This window comes from Triticum aestivum, chromosome 5B (assembly GCF_018294505.1).
Source record: "Triticum aestivum cultivar Chinese Spring chromosome 5B, IWGSC CS RefSeq v2.1, whole genome shotgun sequence".
NCBI classification, from domain to species: Eukaryota; Viridiplantae; Streptophyta; class Magnoliopsida; order Poales; family Poaceae; genus Triticum; species Triticum aestivum.
This window is the reverse complement of record NC_057807.1, coordinates 507,488,990-507,514,791: the sequence shown is the minus strand read 5'-3', so window position 1 is coordinate 507,514,791 and position 25,802 is coordinate 507,488,990.

Sequence of the window (25,802 nt, the reverse complement as noted above, 5' to 3'; positions counted from 1 at the left end):
CTCCGTTGATGTCCCAAAGTAATAAGCATCGCTGTTTGCTCCTGGACCTGGCGTCGGATGGGACACCCGACTCTCCCCAACTGACTCTTGAGAAGACATCTTGCTCTAAATATGCAACAGAAACAGCTCAAAACAAAGACAGAGGATATTTGTGTGATACGGTGGTCAAAACATTTGGGAGATTATATAATGAATTTATACAGACCAAAAGAAGTATCGTGCAAGAAAACTGAGTCCGGAGAGCACGCGAGGTGCCCACGAGGCAGGGGGCGCGCCCAGTAGGGTAGGGCGCACCCTCCACCCTCGTGGATGCCTCGTGTCCTTCCCGGACTACTTCATATTTTTCTATTTCCTTAAATATTCCAAAACGGAGAAAAATTGCTATTAGAACTGTTTTGGAGTCGGTTTACTTACCGTACTACATACATATTCCTTTTCGGAGTCTAAAACATTCTGGAAAGTGTCTCTTATGTATTCCTCCGGGGAACGGTTTCAATAACATTAGTTTCGACATTTATAGGATTACCTGAGATATAATGTTTGATTCTTTGACCGTTCACCACCTTTGGATTTGTGTCTTCGAAGTTGTTGATTTTTATGGCACCGGAACGATAGACCTCCTCGAGAACGTAAGGGCCTTCCCATTTAGATAGAAGCTTTCCTGCAAAAAATCTTAAACGAGAGTTGAATAGCAAAACATAATCACCTACATTAAACTCACGCTTTTGTATCCTTTTGTCATGCCATCTTTTAACTTTTTTTAAACAGCTTGGCATTCTCGTATGCTTGGGTCCTCCATTCATCAAGTGAGCTAATATGAAATAACCTCTTCTCATTGGCAAGTTTGAAATCATAATTGAGCTCTTTAATAGCCCAATATGCCTTATGTTCTAGTTCGAGAGGTAAGTGACATGCTTTTCCATAAACCATTTTATAAGGAGACATACCCATAGGATTCTTATATGCAGTTCTATAAGCCCATAATGCATCATCAAGTTTCTTGGACCAATTCTTTCTAGATCTATTAACAGTCTTTTGCAAAATTAATTTGAGCTGTCTATTACTCAACTCTACTTGACCACTAGACTGTGGGTGATATGGGGATGCAATTCTATGATTAACATCATACTTAGCAAGCATTTTACGAAAAGCACCATGAATAAAATGTGAACCACCATCAGTCACTAAGTATCTAGGGACTCCAAACCTTGGAAAAATAACTTCTTTAAGCATATTAATAGAGGTGTTATGATAAGCACTACTAGTTGGAATAGCTTCTACCCACTTAGTAACGCAATCAACAGCAACTAAAATATGTGTATATCCATTAGAGGCAGGAAAAGGTCCCATATAATCAAAGCCCCAAACATCAAATGGTTCAATAACAAGAGAATAATTCGTAGGCATTTCTTGACGTCTACTAATATTACTAATTCTTTGACATTCATCACAAGACAAGACAAACTTACTGGCATCTTTGAAGAGAGTAGGCCAATAAACACCGGATTGCAATACCTTATGTGCAGTTCTATCTCCAGCGTGGTGTCCTCCATATGGTTCGGAGTGACACTTGCATAGGATCTGTTCCTGTTCATACTCAGGTACACAACGTCTAATAACACTATCTACTCCTTCTTTATAAAGGTGTGGGTCATCCCAGAAGTAATGTCTTAAATCATAGAAGAACTTTTTCTTTTGCTGGCATGTGAAACTAGGTGGTATAAATTTAGCAACAATGTAATTAGCATAATCAGCATACCATGGAGCAGTATGAGAAGCATTTATGACAGCTAATTGTTCATCAGGAAACCTATCATCAATAGGTAGTGGGTCATCAAGAACATTCTCTAACCTAGACAAGTTATCTGCAACGGGTTTCTCAGCTCCCTTTCTATCAATAATATGCAAATAAAATTCTTGTAGCAAGAGAGCCCATCTAATAAGTGTAGGTTTAGCATCTTTCTTTTCCATGAGATATTTAATAGCAGCATGATCCATGTGAATAGTTACTTTAGAATCAACAATATAAGGTCTGAACTTATCACAAGCAAATACAACTGCTAAGAATTCTTTTTCAGTAGTAGCATAATTTCTCTGTGTAGTGTCTAGAGTTTTACTAGCATATTGAATAACCTTTAGTTTCTTATCAACTCTTTGTCCTAGAACAACACCTACAACATAATCGCTAGCATCACACATAATTTCAAAGGGTAAATTCCAATTAGGTGGCTGAACAATAGGTGCAGATATCAAAGCTTTCTTAAGTATTTCAAATGCTTCTACACAATCATCATCGAAGACAAAAGGAATATCTTTTTGCAATAAATTAGTCAAAGGCCTAGAGATTTTAGAAAAGTCCTTAATGAACCTCCTATGAAAACCGGCATTACCAAGCTTCATATACCTTTAATGTCCTTGGGACACAACATCTTTTCAATGGCATCAACTTTAGCTTTATCAACTTCAATACCTTTCTCAAAAATATTGTGCCCCAAGACAATGCCTTCATTAACCATAAAGTGGCACTTTTCCCAATTCAAGATGATACTTGGGTCTTCACATCTCTGCAAAAGTCGATCTAGGTTGCTCAAGCAATCATCAAAAGAGGATCCATAAACTAAGAAATCATCCATGAATACCTCACAAATATTTTCACAAAAGTCAGAGAATATAGCCATAATGCATCTTTGAAAGGTAGCAGGTGCATTACATAAACCAAAAGGCATACGTCTATTAGCAAAGGTACCGAAAGGGCAAGTAAAAGTGGTCTTTTCTTGATCCTCGGCTGAAACAGGTATTTGAAAGAAACCAGAGTAACCATCTAGAAAGCAAAAATGTGTATGTTTGTATAGTCTTTCTAGCATTTGATCAATAAAAGGTAAAGGGTAATGATCTTTTTAGTAGCTTTATTTAACTTACAGAAATCAATTACCATCCTATAACCTGTAATAATTCTTTGTGGGATCAATTCATCTTTATCATTAGGAACAACAGTAATACCTCGCATCTTGGGGACACAATGGACAGGACTTACCCACTGACTATCAGCAATGGGATAAATTATACCTGCCTCAAGGAGCTTTAGTATTTCCTTTATTACCACTTCTTTCATCTTAGGATTTAACCGTCGTTGATGATCAATAACTGGTTTGGCGCCTTCTTCCAATTTTATTGTGTGTTGGCATAGAGTGGGACTAATTCCCTTAAGATCATCAAGAGTATATCCAATAGCAGCATAGTGCTTCTTCAGAGTTTTCAATAATCTTTCCTCTTCCTGCTCTCAAAGGTTAGCACTAATAATAATAGGATATATCTTCTTTTCATCAAGATAAGCATATTTAAGAGTATCAGGTAATGGTTTAAGCTCAAACACGGGATCACCCTTGGGTGGAGGTGGATCCCCTAGGATTTCAATAGGCAAGTTGTGTTTCAAAATAGGACCCTGTTTAAAGAATACTTCATCTATATCCCTTCTTTCATTCATAAACATATCATTTTCATGGTCTAGCAAACATTGTTCTAAAGGATTAGTAGGAGGCACGACAATAGAAGCAAGACCAATTATTTCATCCTTACTAGGCAATTCTTTATCATGGGGTTGTCTACGAAACTTAGCAAAATTAAACTCATGAGGCATATCTCCCAAACCAATAGTAACAACATCCTTTTCGTAATCTATCTTAGCATTAACAGTATTCAAGAAGGGTCTACCAAATATAATGGGACAAAAGTCATCTTGTGGGGAACCAAGAACAAGAAAATTAGCAGGATATTTAACTTTCCCACACAAGACTTCAACATCTTTCACAATCCCAATTGGTGAAATAGTATCTCTATTGGCAAGCTTAATTGTAACAACAATATCTTCTATCTCAGCAGGTGCATTGTCATGCATAATTTCTTTATATGAGGAATGAGGTATTGCACTAGCACTAGCACCCATATCACATAAGCCATGATAACAATGGTCTCCTATTTTAACAGAAATAACAGGCATGCCTACAACAGGTCTATGTGCCTTAGCATCAGGTCTAGCGATTCTAGTAGCTTGTTCACAAAAATAAATAACATGCCCATCAATATTATCAGCCAAGAGATCTTTAACCATATCAATACTAGGTTCAACTTTAATTTGCTCAAGTGGTGTATATGTTCTAGTATTACTCTTACGAACCACAGTTGAAGCTTTAGCATGATCCTTTATCCTAACAGGAAAAGGTGGTTTCTAAATATAAGTAGAAGGAACAATAGGATCAGTATAAGTGATAGTCTTTTCGTCAACTGTAACAGGTGCAACTACTTTTACTTTAGTGGGAGGATTATATTTAAACCACTTCTCCTTAGGGAGATCAACATGAGTAACAAATGATTCACAGAAAGAAGCTACTATCTTAGAGTCAAGTCCATATTTAGTGCTAAATCCACGAAAAGCATCGGTATCCATAAAAGATTTAACACAATCAAACTTAGGTGTCATACCTGACTCCTTACCATTGTCGGAATCCCAATCTTCAGAGTTGCGTTTGATCCTTTCCAATAAATCCCATTTGAGTTCAATAGTATTCATCGTAAAACACCCAACACAAGAAGTATCAAGCATGGTGCGATTATTGAGAGAAAGACGAGCATAAAAGTTTTGAACAATCATTTCTCTTGAGAGCTCATGATTGGGGCATGAATATAACATTGAATTAAGCCTCCCCCAAGCTTGAGCGATACTTTCTCCTTCACGAGGCCCAAAATTATATATATAATTACGATCACGATGAACAAGATGCATAGGATAAAACTTCTGGTGAAATTCCAATTTCAATCGTTTATAGTCCCAGGATCCCATATCATCACATAGCCTATACCATGTCAATGTGTCTCCCTTCAAAGATAAAGGGAAGACCTTCTTCTTAATAACATCAACGGGCATACCTGCAAGCTTAAATAATCCACAAACTTCATCCACATAGATAAGGTGTAAATCGGGATGCAATGTTCCATCTCCTGCAAAGGGATTAGCTTGCAGTTTCACTACCATACCCGAAGGAATTTCAAAGTAAACATTTTCAGTATGTTCCGTAGGTTGAGGAACAATTCTTTGCTCTACTGGTCGGGGTGAAGATACCCCGAACAAGCCCCTCAAAGGGTTAGTTTCCATAGTAACAAGTGACAGTAAATTTCAGCACACTATATAATTGTTTCCTTACCAAGTCCCACTCACCAAAGGCGCTTCACTCCCCGGCAATGGCGCCATAAAAGAGTCTTTATGTCCCACAAGTGTAGGGGATCTATCATAGTCCTTTCGATAAGTAAGAGTGTCGAACCCAACGAGGAGCAGAAGGAAAGGACAAGCGGTTTTCAGTAAGGTATTCTCTGCAAGCACTCAAATTGTAGGTAACAGATAGTTTTGTGATAAGATAATTTGTAATGTGTAACAAGCAATAAAAGTATATAAGGTGCAGCAAGGTGGCCCAATCCTTTTTGTACCAAAGGACAAGCCTAGACAAGTTCTTATAATGAGAAAAGCGCTCCCGAGGACACATGGGAATTATCGCCAAGCTAGTTTTCATCACGCTCATATGATTCGCGTTCGTTACTTTGATAATTTGATATGTGGGTGGACTGGTGCTTGGGTACTGCCCTTTCTTGTATAAGCATCCCATTTATGATTAACCCCTATTGCAAGCATCCGCAACTATAAAAGAAGTATTAAGGTAAACCTAACCATAACATGAAACATATGGATCCAAATCAGCCCCTTACGAAGCAACACATAAACTAGGGTTTAAGCTTCTGCCACTCTAGCAACCCATCATCTACTTATTACTTCCCAATGCCTTCCTCTAGGCCCAAACAATGGTGAAGTTTCATGTAGTCGACATTCACATAACACCACTAGAGGAGAGACAACATACATCTCATCAAAATATTGAAATAATACCAAATTCACATGACTACTAATAGAAACACTTCACCCATGTCCTCAGGAACAAATGTAACTACTCACAAAGCATATTCATGTTCATGATCAGAGGGGTATTAATATGCATTAAGGATCTGAACATATGATCTTCCACCAAATAAACCAACTAGCATCAACTACAAGGAGTAATCAACACTACTAGCAACCAATAGGTACCAATCCGAGGTTTTGGTACAAAGATTGGATACAAGAGATGAACTAGGGTTTGAGAGGAGATGGTGATGGTGAATATGTTGATGGAGATTGACCCCCTCCCGATGAGAGGATCGTTGGTGATGATGATGGTGATGATTTCCCCCTCCCGGAGGGAAGTTTCCCCGGCAGAACAGCTCCGCCGGAGCCCTAGATTAGTTCTGCCAAGGTTCCACCTCGTGGCGGCGGAGTTTCGTCCCATAAGCTTGCTTATGATTTTTTTCCAGGGTAAAAAACCACATATAGCAGAAGATGGGCACCGGAGGGCTGCCAGGTGGCTCGTGGCCAGGGTGTGGGCCACCTCTGGTACTTCTTCCGCTGAATATTTATCATTAAGTCCAAAAATGACTTCTGTAAGTTTCAGGACTTTTGGAGCTGTGCAGAATAGGTCTCTAATATTTGCTCTTTTCCAGCCCAAAATCCCATCTGCCGGCATTCTCCCTCTTCATGTAAACCTTGTAAAATAAGAGAGAATAGCCATAAGTATTGTGACATAACGTGAAATAACAGCCCATAATGCAATAAATATCGATATAAAAGCATCATGCAAAATGAGCGTATCAGAGGGCTTCTACATCAACACCATTACCCCTCCGATGAAGTGTGAGTAGTTTACCACAGACCTTCGGGACCATAGTTATTAGCTAGATGGCTTCTTCTCTCTCTTTGGTTCTCAATACAAAGTTCTCCTCGATGTTCTTGGAGATCTATTTGATGTAATATTCTTTTGCGGTGTGTTTGCCGAGATCCGATGAATTGTGGATTTATGATCAAGATTATCTATGAATATTATTTGGTTCTTCTCTGAATTCTTATATGCATGATTTGATATCTTTGCAAGTCTCTTCGACTTATCGGTTTAGTTTGGCCTACTAGATTGATCTTTCTTGCCATGGGAGACGTGCTTTGCTTTGGGTTCAATCTTGCGGTGTACTTTCCCAGTGACAGTAGCGGCAGCAAGGCACGTATTGTATTGTTTCCATCGAGGATAAAAAGATGGGCTTTATATCATATTGCTTGAGTTTATCCCTCTACATCATGTCATCTTGCTTAATGCGTTACTCCATTGTTTATGAACTTAATACTCTAGATGCATGCTGGATAGCGGTCGATGTGTGGAGTAATAGTAGTAGATGCAGGCAGGAGTCGGTCTACTTGACACGAACGTGATTCCTATGTTCATGATCATTGCCTTAGATGTCATCATAATTATGCACTTTTCTATCAATTGCTCGGCAGTAATTTGTTCACCCACCATAATCCATGCTATCTCGAGAGAAGCCACTAGTGAAACCTATGGCCCCCGGGTCTCTTTTCCATCATACTGCATCTCTTTTCATATTACTGAATCTCGTTTACATCTTGCTAGTTTCCGATCTATTATTTTGCAATCTTTACTTTCCAATCTATACATCAAAAATACCAAAAATATTTACTTTGTTATATCTATTATATCTCACTTTTGCGAGTAACCGTGAAGGGATTGACAACCCCTTTATTGCGTTGGTTGCAAGTTCTTGATTTTTTGTGCAGGTATTCGGTGACTTGTGCGTCGTCTCCTACTGGATTGATAACTTGGTTCTCAAAACTGAGGGAAATACTTACGTTACTTTGCTGCATCACCCCTTCCTCTTCAAGGGAAAACCAACACAAGCTCAAGATGTATCAACGGTGCCCTCGTCGTCAGGGTTCTCAATTGCTGCCTCCTGGTAAGCACGCTCGAGAGAGAGAGCACACCACGTCCTTTTCTTCGTAAGTGACCGTGATGATGCCGCAGTTCCCTGGCATCTTGAGGACATTGTAGCCGTGGTGCGTTGCCGCCATGAACTTGGAGAGAGCTGGGTACCCGAGGATGGCATTGTACGGTAGGCAAATGTCGGTGATGTCGAAGTCGATGAGCTCGGTGCAGTAGTTGTCGCGTTTGCCGAAGATGACGGGGAGGCGAACTTGCCCGATCAGGTGCGTGGAGCTGTCGGTCACCCCTGAGAAGGACTTGGTAGGCTGGAGCTGGTGATATGGCACATGGAGCCTATTGAATGTTTGAACAGAGAACATTGAGCCCAGTGCCACCGTCGATGAGCATATTGGTGACGAGCACGTTGCTGATGATGGGCGAGCAGAGCATTGGGAGCGCGCCGGCTATGGCCGTGCACTTGAGTTGGTCGGAGGAGTCGAAGGTGATGGCATACTTTGACCACCTGAGCGGGCGCGTCGCCTCGACCTTGGGAAGGGCTGCGTTCACCTACACGCGAATTGCTTGAAGATGCGATGAGAGGTTGGAGCTTGGGAGCTACCCAGGATGCAGGCAATGGCGCGAGGCTCTTGGAAGCCCCCAGCCCCCTCGTCCTGGTGGTGGTCTTTGTTCCTTCTTGGCGGCGGCGGCACCGGAGGGAGGCCAGAGTTTCCCTGAGGCCGATCCTCGCGAGGCTGATCTCTCTAGGCGCCCTCATGAGCCTGGCCCTGCCAGCGGTCTTCCCGAGGCTGGTCGCGCCACTCATGACGATCGTCGCGACCGTCCCAGCGTCCTCCACCTCGGCCTCCTCTGTGATCATAGCCTCGATTGTTGCGCTCAGGGTGACGACCGAGGCGCCCGTCACAGATGGCTCTGAGCTCCTGGCAGTCATTGGTGTCGTGGTTGTGCACATTGTGGAAGACGCAGAACGGGTGGCTGCCCTTGGATGATTCTGGGTGATCACAGCGGCGCTTCATCTCCGGCTCAGCTACGAGCACGGCCAGTCCCTTGCTCTTCACGTCCTTGGCCTTGCCTTCTTGTCTTCTGGGTCTATGTCAGGGAGCTCGAGGAGGGAGAGGCGTCCCTCCTCATCCCTCACGCACTTGCTAGCCATGTTGAACATCTCCACGGCCGTGCATAGGTCCTTGTGTATGGCGAGCTCTTCCTTCATCTTGACGTCACGGACACCATCAGTGAACGTCGAGATGATGGCTTCGTCCGACACCTAGGGAATCTTGAGGCGAACGTCGTTGAAGCACTGGATGTACTTCTACAGGGTCTTTCCTGGTTGCTTCTTGGCGCGTCGCAGATCACCCGCGGCCGGCGGGTGGTCGCGAGTGCCCTGGAAGTTGGCGATGAATCGTTCCCTCATCTCTTCCCAGGAGGATATCGATCCCGCGGGCAAGTTCAGGAGCCAGGAACACGCGCCGTCCTTGAGGGCCATGGGGAACCAGTTCGCCATGACCTTCTTGTCACTGATGGCTGCCTCGATGCTTAGCTCGTAGAGCTGCAGGAACTCGGTAGGGTCGGCGGTGCCGTTGTAGCATGGAGGCAGGTTGGGCTTGAACTTCCCTGGCCAGACGACACTACGCAGCTCCATAATGAACGCAGGACACCCCGCTGTGGTCACGAGAGCCCACCGTGGAGGTGGAGCCTAGTCTTGGCATTCGCGCACCGCCACCACAGGCGGCGCGTGGTCTTGACGTGGCGTTGGGAGCGTGCGCACTTATTCTTGCGGCCGCTGGACCACCTTGTAGCTTTCTTCATCATGCGCGGGCGTCTGACGTTGCGGATCACGCCGAGGCGCCACCCGTCCTAGCTTGATGATGTCGTATTGCCTTGGAGGCGAAGGAGGAGCCCCGTGTGCTACATCTCCTGCAGCAGGGGCGGCTGAGGCACCGAGCGAGCTGGTGTAGCAGAATCCCCAGCGGAGCTCAGGATCTCAGCGATGCGGTCGAGCCAGTATTCGTAGAGGTCGTCGACCGGGCGGTAGCGTAGGACCTAGCGCGCCATGAGCAGAGCGGCCTACGTGTTCGCCGGGCCACGACGAGCGTGAGAGGACGAAGTGGCTGGAGTCAACGACGGAGTGGCAGTGCGCCCGTCGCGGCGCACAGACGGATGCAGTGAAGAGGCTTGTTGCTCGTGGCCTGCAGGGCCCGTGGCGGCATTCGCCACTGGTGACGAGGGTCAGCAAGGGCAGCCGTTGCCCGCCGGCGCTGTCTGAGCAACACAGGTAGCAAGGACGGCCTGGAGCTCGTCACGAGCTCGGCGTGCGTCAGCCATGGAAACGGTGGAGCGGTGGCAAGTCGATCGACGGAAGGGAAGCTCCGACGCACCCCTACGTGGCGTGCTAAATGTCGGATTACGGGTTCCGCAAACCCTTGAGAGGTTCGAACTCTAGGGTGCATGCGAAGATCTCTCCCTCCCCAGTCTGCTGACTCACAAAACTCACAGCCTAATGCGTCGAGCTCAAAGGAAACGGGACACGACAATGTACCCAGGTTTGGGCCACCTTGCGGTGTAAAACCCTACTCCTGCTTTGCGGTGGATTTCCCTCGAGGGGCTGTGGAAGAACTAGTACAGTGGAGAACAGCCTCAGGAGGCATGTTCTTGGGCTCAAGTGAGCTGGTGAGCTAGTGAGGGTGGAATGGATCCGATCCCCTCCTTGGTGGTGGCTAGGTCCTATTTATAGTGGCCTTGGTCCTCTTCCCGAATGGAGGCGGGAAGGGATCCCACAACAGCCAAATTTGAAGGGAGACAATAAGTACATCTTATCCTGACTAAATTGGTCTTCGCCTACAAAAGCCCCTGGTTGTGACGCTGCCGTGGGCTCGGCGGTGACCTCCATCCTGCCGTCCTGGCACTCTTGGTCTTGTTGCATGAGAATGGAAACCTTTGGCTACTTCCTTGGGACTCCGCGTCTGCTGCTTGCCTCCTTTGCACCAAAGAGGAAACTAGTACTCTGCGTCCACTGGTGCCTGCCTGGCCTTGGTAGTCATGGCTCACGTCATCCGAACCTCGCGAGGTGAGCCTTGCATAGAAATCTCCGCTCCTCAGGGGCCAGCCTGAGGAGGCCGATCCCTTTGAAGGTCTTGATGTCGTCCGCCTCGCGTGGCTTGGCCCCTCGCGAGGGTCTTGGGTTGTCGATGTCGAAAATGGGCCGTACCAGGCCGTTTGTGGAGCCACGCCACAGGCCGCAGGCAGGCAAGTCTGGGTACCCCCATATCCAGAACACCGACACTTTTCTCTCACAATTTGCAAGGTTCACACAGAGAGGGAGAATTCCGGCAGCTGGAAATCTGAACCTGAAAAAGCTACGTCAGGCCACCTACTCTGCACAACTCCAAATAACTACCAGAGGGGGCCACCTGGTGAGCACAAGACACCAGGGGGCGCCACGGCCCCTAGGCGCTGATACATCTCTGTCGTATCTACTTTTCCAAACACTTTTGCCCTCGTTTTGGACTCTAACTTGTATGATTTGAATGGAACTAACCCGGACTGACGCTGTTTTCAGTAGAACTGCCATGGTGTTGTTTTTTGTGCACAAAATAAAAATTCTCGGAATGTCCTGAAACTCCACGGAACACCTTAGAAAAAATAAAGAAAAATCCTCGCAAAAGATGAAGACCGGGGGGCCCACACCCTGCTCACGAGGGTGAGGGGCGCCCCCCCCCCCCAGGGCGCGCCCCCCTACCTCGTGGTCCCCCTGGTGGCCCTCTGACGCCAACTCCAACTCCATATATTGGCTTTCGGGGAGAAAAAATCAGGGAGAAGAAATCATCACGTTTTACGATACGGAGCCGCCGCCAAGCCCTAATCTCTCTCGGGAGGGCTGATCTGGAGTCCGTTCGGGGCTCCGGAGAGGGGGATTCGTCCCCGTCGTCATCATCAACCATCCTCCATCACCAATTCATGATGCTCACCGCCGTGCGTGAGTAATTGCATCGTAGGCTTGCTGGACGGTGATGGGTTGGATGAGATTTATCATGTAATCAAGTTAGTTTTGTAGGGTTTGATCCCTAGTATCCATTATGTTCTGAGATTGATGTTGCTATGACTTTGCTATGCTTAATGCTTGTCACTAGGGCCCGAGTGCCATGATTTCAGATCTGAACCTATTATGTTTTCATGAATATATGTGTGTTCTTGATCCTATCTTGCAAGTCTATAGTCACCTACTATGTGTTATGATCCGGCAACCCCGAAGTGACAATAATCGGGACCACTCCCGGTGATGACCATAGTTTGAGGAGTTCATGTATTCACTATGTGCTAATGCTTTGTTCCGGTTCTCTATTAAAAGGAGGCCTTAATATCCCTTAGTTTCCAATAGGACCCCGCTGCCACGGGAGGGTAGGACAAAAGATGTCATGCAAGTTCTTTTCCATAAGCACGTATGACTATATACGGAATACATGCCTACATTACATTGATGAACTGGAGCTAGTTCTGTGTCACCCTATGTTATGACTGTTACATGATGAACCACATCCGGCATAATTATCCATCGCTAATCCGGTGCCTACGAGTTTTCCATATACTGGTTCTCGCTTATTTACTTTTCCGTTGCTACTGTTACAATCACTACAAAATACCAAAAACATTACTTTTGCTGTCTTTACTTTTGTTACCGTTACCACCACTATCATATTACTTTGCTACTAAACACTTTGCTGCAGATACTAAGTTTCCAGGTGTGGTTGAATTGACAACTCAGCTGCTAATACTTGAGAATATTCTTTGGCTCCCCTTGTGTCGAATCAACAAATTTGGGTTGAATACTCTACCCTCGAAAACTGTTGCGATCCCCTATACTTGTGGGTTATCAAGACCTTTTTCTGGCGCCGTTGCCGGGGAGCATAGCTCTATTCTTTGAGTCACTTGGGATTTATATCTGCTGGACACTATGAAGAACTTGAAAGATGATCGAACTACTATTTTGCCCTCAACTACGAGGGGAGGTAAGGGACTGCCATCTAGCCTTGCACTAGATTCTCCTTCTGTTATGAGTAAGTTTGCGACACCTAAACCTACTACTGCTATTGATTCTGATATGTCGCATGTTATTGATGATGCCACTTCTGCTATGCATGATACTTATGATGAAACTACTTCTATGCTTGATACTACTGTGCCACTTGGTGAATTTCTTGATGAGCAAATTGCTAGGTCTAGAGAAAGAGAAATTATTGAACCTGAACACGATGATGTTAGTGATGATGAACCTATGCCTGCTATTCCTGAGGGTTATCTTTTTGATGCTGAATCTTCTGCAGCTATTCTTGCTTGCCAGGATAGACGTGAACTTAAGAGGTTGCTAGTTAAATGGAGTAAAGAATCTTTTAGAGGTAGAATGAGACCCGACCCTGCTTTTGCTACTTCACCTATCTGTGTTCCTGATCAGGATTATTATGATTTTTCTGTTGATCCAGATATAATTACTTTGGTTGAATCTGATCCTTTTTATGGCTATGAATCTGAAACTGTTGTGGCACATCTTACTAAGTTAAATGATATAGCTGCCCTGTTTACTAATAATGAGAGATCGCGCTACCTTTATTTACTCAAGATATTTCCGTTCTCATTAAAGGGTGATGCTAAGATATGGTATAATTCTCTTGATCCTGGTTGTGTGCAAAGTCCCCAGGATATGATTTATTACTTCTCTGCTAAATATTTCCCTGCTCATAAGAAACAAGCTGCTTTGAGGGAAATATACAATTTTGTGCAAATTGAAGAAGAGAGTCTCCCACAAGCTTGGGGGAGGCTTCTCAAGTTACTTAATGCTTTGCCTGATCATCCTCTTAAGAAACCTGAAATATTTGATATCTTTTATAATGGACTAACTGATGCTTCCAGAGATTACCTGGATAGTTGTGCTGGTTCTCTTTTCAGGGAAAGAACACCGGATGACGCTGAAATTCTATTGAATAATATGTTGGCAAATGAAAATAATTGGGCACCTCCCGAGCTACCTCCTGAGCCAGTTCCTGAGCCAATTACTGAGCCTATTCCTAAACCAACTCCGAAGAAGAGAGGTGTTCTATTTCTCAGTCCCGAAGATATGCAAGAGGCAAAGAAATCTATGAAAGAAAAAGGTATTAAAGCTGAAGATGTTAAGAATTTACCTCCTATTGAAGAAATACATGGTCTTAATTTACCGCCTGTTGAAGAAGTATATGATCTCAATTACTTATTTACTGAAGAACCTCCCGATATCCCGACACAGGTAGTAAAGGTAAATTCTCTCTATAGATATGATAAAGCTGAAGTCCCTCCTACTAAAATTGCTAGTCAGTGCTTGGATGAGTTTGATGACTTTATGTTTAAGCAAGATGACTTTAATGCTTATTTTGGTAGACAATTAAAACAGAATACCTTTATGATTAAACGCTTGGGTGATTATATGGCTGATATTAGAGGTGAACTTAAACTTGTTAGCAAACATGCTTCTATGGTTACCACTCAAGTAGAACAAGTACTTAAAGCTCAGAAAGAAGTGCTTGATGAAATGAATAGTAAGAAAAATGATTATGCTGTTAGAGTGGCTACTAGAACTGGTAGAATGACTCAGGAACCTTTGTATCCTGAAGGCCACCCTAAGAGAATCGAGCAAGATTCTCAGAGAAATAATATTGATGTACCTAGTTCTTCTAAAAGGAAGAAAAAGAAAAATGATAGGACTTTGCAAACTTCTAGTGAACCTATTGCTGAACCACCTGAGAATCCAAATGATATCTCTATTTCTGATGCTGAAACACAATCAGGTGATGAACATGAACCTAGTGATAATGTTAATGATAATGTTCATGTTGATGCTCAACCTAGTAATGATAATGATGTAGAAGTTGAACCTGCTGTTGATCTTGATAACCCACAATCAAAGAATCAACGTTATGATAAAAGAGACTTCGTTGCTAGGAAACATGGTAAAGAAAGGGAACCATGGGTTCAGAAACCCATGCCTTTTCCTCCGAAACCATCCAAGAAAAAGGATGATGAGGATTTTGAGCGCTTTGCTGAAATGATTAGACCCATCTTTTTGCGTATGCGATTAACTGATGTGCTCAAAACAAATCCTTATGCTAAGTATATGAAGGATATCATTACTAATAAAAGAAAGATACCTGAAGCTGAAATTTCCACCATGCTTGCTAATTATACTTTTAAGGGTGGAATACCAAAGAAACTTGGAGATCCCGGAGTACCTACTATACCATGCTCCATTAAAAGAAATTATGTTAAAACTGCTTTATGTGATCTTGGAGCCGGTGTTAGTGTTATGCCTCTCTCTTTATATCGTAGACTTGACTTGAATAAGTTGACACCTACTGAAATATCTTTGCAAATGGCTGATAAATCAACTGCTATACCTGTCGGTATTTGTGAGGATGTGCCTGTTGTGGTTGCAAACGTTACTATTTTAACGGACTTTGTTATTCTTGATATTCCCGAGGATGATAGTATGTCTATTATTCTTGGAAGACCTTTCCTTAATACTGCAGGGGCTGTTATTGATTGCACCAAAGGCAATGTCACTTTTCATGTTAATGGCAATGAGCACACGGTACATTTTCCGAGGAAACAACCTCAAGTTTATAGTATCAACTCTATTGGAAAAATTCCATCGATTATATTTGGAGGTTTTGAATTTCCTCTCCCTACTGTCAAGAAAAAGTATGATATTCTTATTGTTGGGGATTTTCATATCCCCGTTGAGGTAACTTAGTGTCATTCGAAATTTCTCCGGTTCCGTGATTATTCGGAATGAGTTTGTTAACAAGACTTGATCAACCTTGTTAGTGGGTTCATTTTGATGATCACGAGATGGATGAAACTAGAAGCACAACCTTCTGTACCCTCTTTATATTTTCTGTTATTTAGTAGAAATAAAGTAAAATAGTATTTTTCTGTCTGTTTCCTGACTTATCCGTGCAATATAAAAATATCCCGAAAATAAAAGTCCTCAGAATGCCATGCCAATTTAATATGATTTTTTCGGGAATATTTGAGAATTTACTATGCAAAAATCAGCACGGGGGGAGCTGCCACCTGGCCACGAGGGCGGAGGGCGCGCCCTACCCCCTAGCGCGCCCCCCTGCCTCGTGGGCCCATGGTGGCCATCCTCCACTTATTCCTGCACCCATCTTCTTCCTCTGCCTCACACAAACACGAAAAACCAACTCAAGCACGAGTTCCAGCCCCCGTTGCTGTGATTTTCGATCTCCTTGCTCAAAGCACCTCTCACAAAACTGCTTGGGGAGATTGTTCCTTGGTATGTGACTCTCCCTTGGTCTAATTATTTTTTGTTCTAGTGCTTTATTCATTGCAAATTTGTGCTGCATAGGTGACCATGTTCTTGAGCTTGCATGTCAAATTTATATGGTTCCAAGTAGTTCCAATGCTTTATATAGGCTCTAGGCACTTGTGGGAGTTGTTACTATCAATTTTATTGAAGTTGGTTCACTTTTATTTGAAGTTACTAAAAATTTCAGATTGTTTCAGAAATAATGAAGAGACTTTTGAGGGGCTCGTCGAGCCGAAGCTCTAAGGAAAAACAAAAGGAAGAAGAGGAGAAGCCCAAATTTAATTTGCCTCGCACCGCAGAGGTCCGGCCGTGTGAATGGCCCTCCCATGACTTCTTGAGGAGAGCCGGGATTTATGAGGATTTCTATTTGTTGATTGAGAACGCCAGCCTCACCAACTTCCTCCACGACCAACGTCATCAGTATCTCTTACTCACAAATACTTTTGTGCAAAACTTCTACTTTTTCCCTAAGAAATCACCTCCAACAGTAGAGTTTCATTTATATGACGTTGTTAAAGAGATGACATTAGCTGAATTCTGCGAGGTTTGCAGAATACCCTTTGAGGGCACCTTAGATGAACCCCACCGTAACGAAGTAGAAGCTTTTATTAACACTATCACGGTGGGAGAAACCAGGAAGGTTTCTGATGCAAGGATCACTAGCATACATTATCCTGTTTTACGCTACTTTGCCTTATTTGCTAGTCGTTGCTTGATTGGACGCGGGAACTGTGGGAACCTTAGTATTCCTGATATTATTATTTTGCTCCATGGTTTATACCGCAATAACTCTGTTAGTATGGGTGGAATTGTTGCTAGACGGTTAAGTTTGAACCGTACTAAGGGCCCCATCTTTGGAGGCATTTATGCTTCACGCCTAGCTGAACATTTTGAAATACCTATTAGGCATGAGGAGAAAGAAGAAACAGCGCTGCCCCGTGCTTATTTAGATTATAAGAGTATGATAGCGCATGATTTTCTTGTTAAGAGTCGCGATGGGGAGCTCAAATATAAATTATACTTTGATAAACATCACCCTGAGACTATTACTTTGCCTGCTCCTTCTTTGTTTAACTTGTCTGCAGAACCTCACATCGTTCCGTGGTCGGCTGTTCAAGCCTATCGGAACCCTGCACCAGCCCCGGAGCCGGAGCCACAAGATGAGCCTCCACGACTATCTGTTTATTCTTGGGATCCAGAGGAGGCTGCTAGCCAGTGGCAGTCAGAGTCTTCTTCGTCACACTACGACCCCAGCTTCACCTACGGATATCCGCCAGGCCATCCCTGGCAATAGACCAACTTAGGCCAAAAGCCTAAGCTTGGGGGAGTACGTATTTCCCACCGACATTACATTCATGTTTACACACACACTCATTGCTAGATGTCGGTGCTCATACTTTTTCACTGTAATATCCATGCTAGTTTAAATTTCTTTTTCTTGCTTTCTTCTTGTGTGTTTCTTAAACCATAAGAAAAAAACAAAAAAAATTAGTGAGTTTACTTTTCATGCTTGTAGTAGAATTAAAAAGAAAACCCAAAAATATTTCCCGTTCTTCTTTTACTTGTTGGGAGCTTTCCCGTGTAAATAGTTTTTATTTCTTTTCCTTTCTTTGGGGGTCGAGAAGACCATATTGAAAATGCTTAGTGGCTCTTATATGCATGATTGTTTATTTAACTTAGAGCCCATATTACTTGTCTTCTCTCTTGAGTTGAATGCTTGCAGATTCCAGCTTAGTCCAATGCACGTGCACTCTTATTATTATACACACCGTTCGGTCGTGCAAGTGAAAGGCAATAATGATGATATATGATGGACTTATTGGGAAGAGAAAAGCTGGTATGAACTCGACCTCTCTTGTTTTTGTAAATATGATGATTCATCGTTCTTGATTCAGCTATTATGAAGTAAACATATTTGCAATGACATTTAGAGATTATAGTTGCTTGTGCCATGCTTGATTAGCTATGAGTTATAATGGTTTACCTTGCGTGCCAACATGCTATTAGAATGATTATGATGTGGTATGATGGGATGGTATCCTCCTTTAAATGTATTGAGTGACTCGACTTGGCACATGTTCACGCATGTAGTTGAATCAAATCAACATAGCCTTCATGATATTTATGTTCATGGTGGATTATATCCTACTCATGCTTGTATTCGGTGTGAATTAATTTTAATGCATGTTTACGACTGTTGTCGCTCTCTCAGTTGGTCGCTTCCCAGTCTTTTGCTAGCCTTCACCTGTACTAAGCGGGAATACTGCTTGTGCATCCAAACTCCTTAAACCCCAAAGTTATTCCATATGAGTCCACTATACCTACCTATATGCGGTATTTACCTGCCGTTCCAAGTAAATTTGTATGTGCCAAACTCTAAACCTTCAAATAAACATTCTGTTTTGCATGCTCGAATAGCTCATATGTCAACTAGAGCTGCCCTTATCTTCCGTGTTAGGCGGGTTATTCTCAAGAGGAGTGGACTCCGCTCCTCATTCACGAGAAAATGGCTGGTATCCGGGATGCCCAGTCCCATGCTTTATGCAAACTAAATCAAAATAACTGCAAACAAAACTCCCCTTGGGACCCGTTGAATGTTGGAGGCACTCGTTGTTTCGAGCAAGCCATGGATTGATGCTTGTGGAGGAAGGGGAGTATAAACTTTACCATTCTGTTTGGGAACCGCCTATAATCTGTTTAGCATGGAAGATATCGTCGTCTTTTAGTTGTTATGTTGACAATGAAAGTATGCCGCTCAAAATATAATTTATCTCTATTTCAAAACCGAGCTCTGGCACCTCTACAAATCCCTGCTTCCCTCTGCGAAGGGCCTATCCATTTACTTTTATGTTGAGTCATCACCCTTCTTATTAAAAAGCACCCGCTGGAGAGCACACTGTCGTTTGCATTCATTATTATTGGTTTATATTGGGTATGACTTGACTGGATCTCTTTTACCATGAATTACAATGTTTAGTCAGTCCTTGATCTTTAAAGGTGCTCTGCATTTATGTTTTGCGGTCTCAGAAAGGGCTAGCGAGATACCATTTTGTTATATCATGTTATGATTATTTTGAGAAAGTGTTGTCATCCGAGTTTTATTATTATGGCTCGCTAGCTGATTGTGCTATTGATATGGTTAGTTCATAACAATTATGAGACCTACGTGTCATTGTGAGTATGGTTAGTTCATAATTATTGCTGAAACTTGAATGCTGGCTTTTCATGTTTACAACAACAAGAGCAAACAGAGTTTGTAAAAGTTTTTCTTTTTCTCTTTCAGTTTGTCAACTGAATTGCTTGAGGACAAGCAAGGGTTTAAGCTTGGGGGAGTTGATACGTCTCCGTTGTATCTACTTTTCCAAACACTTTTGCCCTTGTTTTGGACTCTAACTTGTATGATTTGAATGGAACTAACCCGGACTGACGCTGTTTTCAGCAGAATTGCCATGGTGTTGTTTTTTGTGCAGAAAATAAAATTCTCGGAATGTCCTGAAACTCCACGGAACACCTTAGAAAAAATAAAGAAAAATCCTCGCAAAAGATGAAGACCAGGGGGCCCACACCCTGCTCAGGAGGGTAGGGGGCGCCCCCCTGGGCGCGCCCCCCTACCTCGTGGGCCCCCTGGTGGCCCTCCGACACCAACTCCAACTCCATATATTGGCTTTCGGGGAGAAAAAATCAGAGAGAAGAAATCATCGCGTTTTACGATACGGAGCCGCCGCCAAGCCCTAATCTCTCTCGGGAGGGCTGATCTGGAGTCCGTTCGGGGCTCCGGAGAGGGGGATTCGTCGCCGTCGTCATCATCAACCATCCTCCATCACCAATTTCATGATGCTCACCGCCGTGCGTGAGTAATTGCATCGTAGGCTTGCTGGACGGTGATGGGTTGGATGAGATTTATCATGTAATCGAGTTAGTTTTGTTAGGGTTTGATCCCTAGTATCCATTATGTTCTGAGATTGATGTTGCTATGACTTTGCTATGCTTAATGCTTGTCACTAGGGCCCGAGTGCCATGATTTCAGATCTGAACCTATTATGTTTTCATGAATATATGTGTGTTCTTGATCCTATCTTGCAAGTCTATAGTCACCTACTATGTGTTATGATCCGGCAACCCCGAAGTGACAATAATCGGGACCACTCCCGGTGATGACCATAGTTTGAGGAGTTCATGTATTCACTATGTGCTAATGCTTTGTTCCGGTTCTCTATTAAAAGGAGGCCTTAATATCCCTTAGTTTCCAATAGGACCCCACTGCCATGGGAGGGTAGGACAAAAGATGTCATGCAAGTTCTTTTCCATAAGCACGTATGACTATATACGGAATTCATGCCTACATTACACTGATGAACTGGAGCTAGTTCTGTGTCACCCTATGTTATGACTGCTACATGATGAACCACATCCGGCATAATTATCCATCGCTAATTCGGTGCCTGCGAGTTTTCCATATACTGGTTCTCGCTTATTTACTTTTCCGTTGCTACTGTTACAATCACTACAAAATACCAAAAACATTACTTTTGCTGTCTTTACTTTTGTTACCGTTACCACCACTATCATATTACTTTGCTACTAAACACTTTGCTGCATATACTAAGTTTCCAGGTGTGGTTGAATTGACAACTCAACAGCTAATACTTGAGAATATTCTTTGGATCCCCTTGTGTCGAATCAACAAATTTGGGTTGAATACTCTACCCTTGAAAACTGTTGCGATCCCCTATACTTGTGGGTTATCAGGCACGCCCTGGTGGGTTGTGCTCAGCCCAGCCCACCTCTGGTGTCACTCTTCTAGTATTTAAGTCATTTTAACCTAGAAAACAATAAGGAGAGACCTTTCGGGACGAAGCGCCGCCGTCTCGAAGCGGAACTTGGGCAGGAGCACTTTTGCCCTCCGACGGAGCAATTCCGTCGGGGGAACTTCCCTCACAGAGGGGGAAATCATCGTCATCATCATCACCAACAACTCTCCCATCTTGGGGAGGGCAATCTCCATCAACATCTTCAACAACACCATATCCTCACAAACCCTAGTTAATCTCTCGTGTTCAATCTTTGTACCGGAACTATAGATTGGTGCTTGTGGGTGACTAGTAGTTTTGATTACATCTTGTAGTTGATTACTATATGTTTTTTTGGTGGAAGATTATATGTTCAGATCCATTATGCTATTTAATACCCCTCTGATATTGAGTATGACTATCATTTGTGAGTAGTTACTTTCGTTCTTGAGGTCACGGGAGAAATCTTGTTGCAACTAATCATGTGAATTTTATATGTATTCGATATTTTGATAATATGTATGTTGTGATTCCCTTGGTGGTGTCATGTGAACGTCGACTACATGACACTTCACCATACTTGGGCCTAAGGGAATGCATTGTGGAGTAGTTATTAGATGGTGGGTTGTGAGAGTGACAAAAGCTTAAACCCTAGTATATGCGCTATTCCGTAAGGGGCTGATTCGGATCCCAAAGTTTAATGCTATGGTTAGAATTTATTCTTAATACTTTTCTCGTAGTTGCGGATGCTTGCGAGGGGGTTAATCATTGGTATGCGTCGGTACTATACAAATGGTTTTTAACCCCTTTCCGCGATGGCATTTGGAACTGTCACCAAGTGAGTGTGGGCGATAGGGGGGGTCCTTCCTACACGACCCAGAAACCGTCGGGGATAGGCCCTCCTGGCACACAGGCTGGGGCAAAATGAGCTCGTGTGCGATCGGGCGAGGCATCAAAACCCAATCGTTTTCGTTCGTATGTACATCCCACACGGTGAATCCCAGAAAAACATTTCCGTTCATATGTATATCACACACAATCAATCTAGGGAAAATGTTTCCGTTCGTATGTACATCCCACACAGTCAATCCAGGGAAAACATTTCCGTTCGTCTGTACATCCCACACAGGTTTATGTATAGGCTCGCGTGTGATAGGTGTAAGTATCACATACGCTCTGCCTTGGTTATCCGTTTGCTTTTATCAACTATATCACACACGATTTGATGAAGAAAACTGTGTGGCATTGGGCTATCCATCACAAGCGCTTTTACTTCTAGAACCGTTTGCAAAGTTCCATGACCCACTTAGCAAGTTTATTAGTTTACAGTTAATAATTCCAGTATTACACAAATTCACATTTCATATCGAACAACTGTTTGCCAATTTCATATAAGGCACATAGATATATTTAACATCACGGTACGATAGCTACCTGAAAACGACACAATACAACATATAGCTAGTTCCACTTCATAAGAAAAATATTAGAACAATATATTCATTTCCCTAATCAAGATCATCCAGGCTCGCCTTATCCACCTCTGCTTTCAGTTCAGTAAGAACCTGTTTTGCATTGGCCAACTAGGAAAGTGCCTCCTCCTTCGCCAACACCATCTTAGCAAAGTCTGATTTAAAAAAATTGAGCTCATTCCCCATCTTCCTCTTTTTATCCCGCATCTTCAAATATTCTTCAGCGTTGACAACAATTTCTCTAAGCCTACCTCTGTTCTCTTCCTGATACATGCTCCAGAGCTTTGCTAGGCACATCTTCAAAGACTGTGGCCACTCTTGATCAACCCACTCCAAGTAAGAACACTTCCGTTCATCCTATAATATTTAAAACTAGATCAGTAAAAATTGTAGGGAAAATGGGTTTATAGCAACATAGGAAATCACCAATACTTATTTTGAAAAACTTAAGAAACAGGTTAATTATGACATATCTTTTCAAAAAGATCAATGCACAAATGAATTAATTGCTACTGAGACAACAACCAAATTCTGAAACATCAGAAGCTATAATTAACTACTACCTCCGTCTCGGTGAGTAAGTCATTCGCGTAGTTCTAGGTCGACGATTTAACTATCTAAATATGTATTATATGTGACAAAATTTATATATTTAGAAACTACATCCGTGTAGAAATCTAGCGATACTTTTCATGACATATAACACATATTTAGTTCTTCAAATCGATGACCCAGAACTACGCGAATGACTTATTCACCTAGACGAAGGTAGTACAACAATGTTACAAGTTCTTACTCATGTACTATAAATAACAAATTGAATATTTTAAGAGGAAGGTAAATATAACTACAACAACATAGCGACAGTGTTTGGATGACAGCAAATTGATACTAACAGGTGTGTACATGCACAAATTTAATAACATAGAACTAATAGCACTAAGGTCGCCCACTATGTATGCTAAAATCGGTGTAAAGACAACTGTTGCTACATCTCGCACCGGTGCCCTACACTGGCGAGCCGATGCAACGAAAAAAAATCAGGGACCCGAACACCGGAGCACCAAGTTGCTCCGGCGCCCAATTTCTTCGCGCCATAAAGATTTAGTATTTTACTGCTTGGCTGCTCGGATGTGTAGACAAGCTGGCTGCACAAACTGCTGAAGTGGTGCCAAATAATTTTCTAATGACACCGCTGATGAGATGGCAATATTTAGATACTAGGTACAAACTGTGACACTGTCTTAGGATGCGTTTGGTTGAAAGTGTGGTATGAATGGGTTCAGAACGTGACAATGTCTGAATCACATCAAACAAATTATTTGTAACAACGAAAGAGGTTCTAACCTTCTCTGCACATGCCAGAAACTTCCTCCCACTATCCACAGATTCAAACGCAACTAGCTTCACGCATGGAGATTGATAGTGACAACGAGCAGACAAATCTTCAGCCACCCCGCTCCATTCGTTGCAACTGATGGTCCTAGGGAACTAAAAGAGGAAGAAATGACTCAAATCGATTGTCGGGTAAAAATCCTTCATTCCAAGTCATAGCCCGAGAGAGAGAAGAGAGGCATACCCTGGTGGTGAAGGAGTCGTCACAGGAGGAGGAACCGCTGGAGAGGTCTTTGAAGAAGACCATGGTGACCCCGGCGGTATGATGCGAGACGGCGAGAGTGAGGAAGCAAGCGAGGAAGCGGCTATAGCTTAGGAAGGAGGGAAGGAAGGAAGAGGGAAACCGGGGAAATGTGACTTGTGGTCGGGGAGCAAAGGGAGTGGGGAGGGGGGGTAGATATTTCGGCGATAGGCCAAAAAATTTGAAATGTGGAGGGAAATTTTGCGCGGTACCGCCGGATACCATTCACTTTGAACGATAGTGTGCATCGCAAATGATTCTTCTGATTTAGGCGCATGGGATGAGTTTGATAATTCAAATTTTGGTGGGAATTTCCCCGGGTACGTCATTGCATAATTTAACATCGCTTGCTGATCTGTGCACACAAAAGAGCGTACAACACACAGACCAGACTTACTGAATCGAGCAATTTTAGAAGGGTCTGGTGCTCCGCCGCCTCCTCCGTTGGGTCGACCTCGAACTCGGCCAACACCTCGTCCATGGCGAATCCGGCCATAGAAGGCACCTGATCCTCTTTGCCTTCCTCCTCCTACTCGTCCCCCGTCTCCGCGTCCGACACCTCCTGCTCCGTCTCATCTTGATCCAGAGAGTTCGGAGGCAGGACGGCTGCAATGCGAGCGGTGCGTTGTGCATAGACAACCCACATGTCCTCCTCAATCTCCGTCCGATGCTACGGAGTAAGCATCTTGTAGTAGGTGATCCACTTGCGGGTCATGGTTATCGGCGGATGGCGAGCTCGAAGTGGATTTGGATTGGCGGCACAGACGGGAAGCGGAGGGTAAAATGGGAGTAGCTAGGGTTGAGGCTCACCATCCGGCTTAAATAGCCGGATTTGACCACTTGGGCGGCGCGTCGGAGCGGTGACATGAATGCGCCTTCATCAGACCAATGGGTTTCGACGTGTGTCATGTGGGTTGGGTCCTGCCCGCCAGTCCGAGGTGATGGACACATATGGACATGATCGGGCCTCCACATATTTGCTTCAGATATGAGTTGAATACAGTGATGGACCTAAATTTGCAGGCTTGAGGGTGCCACGGTTCAAAATTTTTTTTACGACATCACAATCTTAACAAATAATCTGAAAATAACAACAACTTGATGGGTATTTAGTGTTAATAAATTTATTTTACAATTTTGGAGGGGTGCCATGACACCCACGGCACCCCCACTGGATCCCCCTCGTTGAATATATGGAATATGGCCGGGTTGATAAGTCCGTCTGGGTTGTGATCTTGTCACCAGAATTTGAGGAGCCCCGTTGCAGATGCTCTTGCATTCCGATTTGAAAAGCGCTCGAGGTACAGTCCAAAGACGCTGTCATGTCAAAGTCAGACCATGGAATGTCCCAGTCCCACATGTCCGTCCACTCCCTCGCGGCGTTGATGCGGCAGGCAGGAACTGTCAAAGTCCGCCGCGACTCTGCTGGACTCCAGCCGGCCACGCCTCCCGAGGAACCACCGGACGAAGGCAGCCGCACGCCGCACGGCCGTGTCCCCCCTCCCCATGCCACGCGCATTAACAACGCCGACGCCCGGCCCGATACGCGCACAGCACAGACGGCGCCCAGCTAGCTAGCGCATGTTGGCCTGGGTCGTCCCCCACGTCGCCAGGTTCGTTGCGCGTCGGGATCGGAGCGGCGCGCTCGGCTCGGGGCGCGCGGAGTCCCGTTGCGCCCGCCGCTCCGGCTGGCTT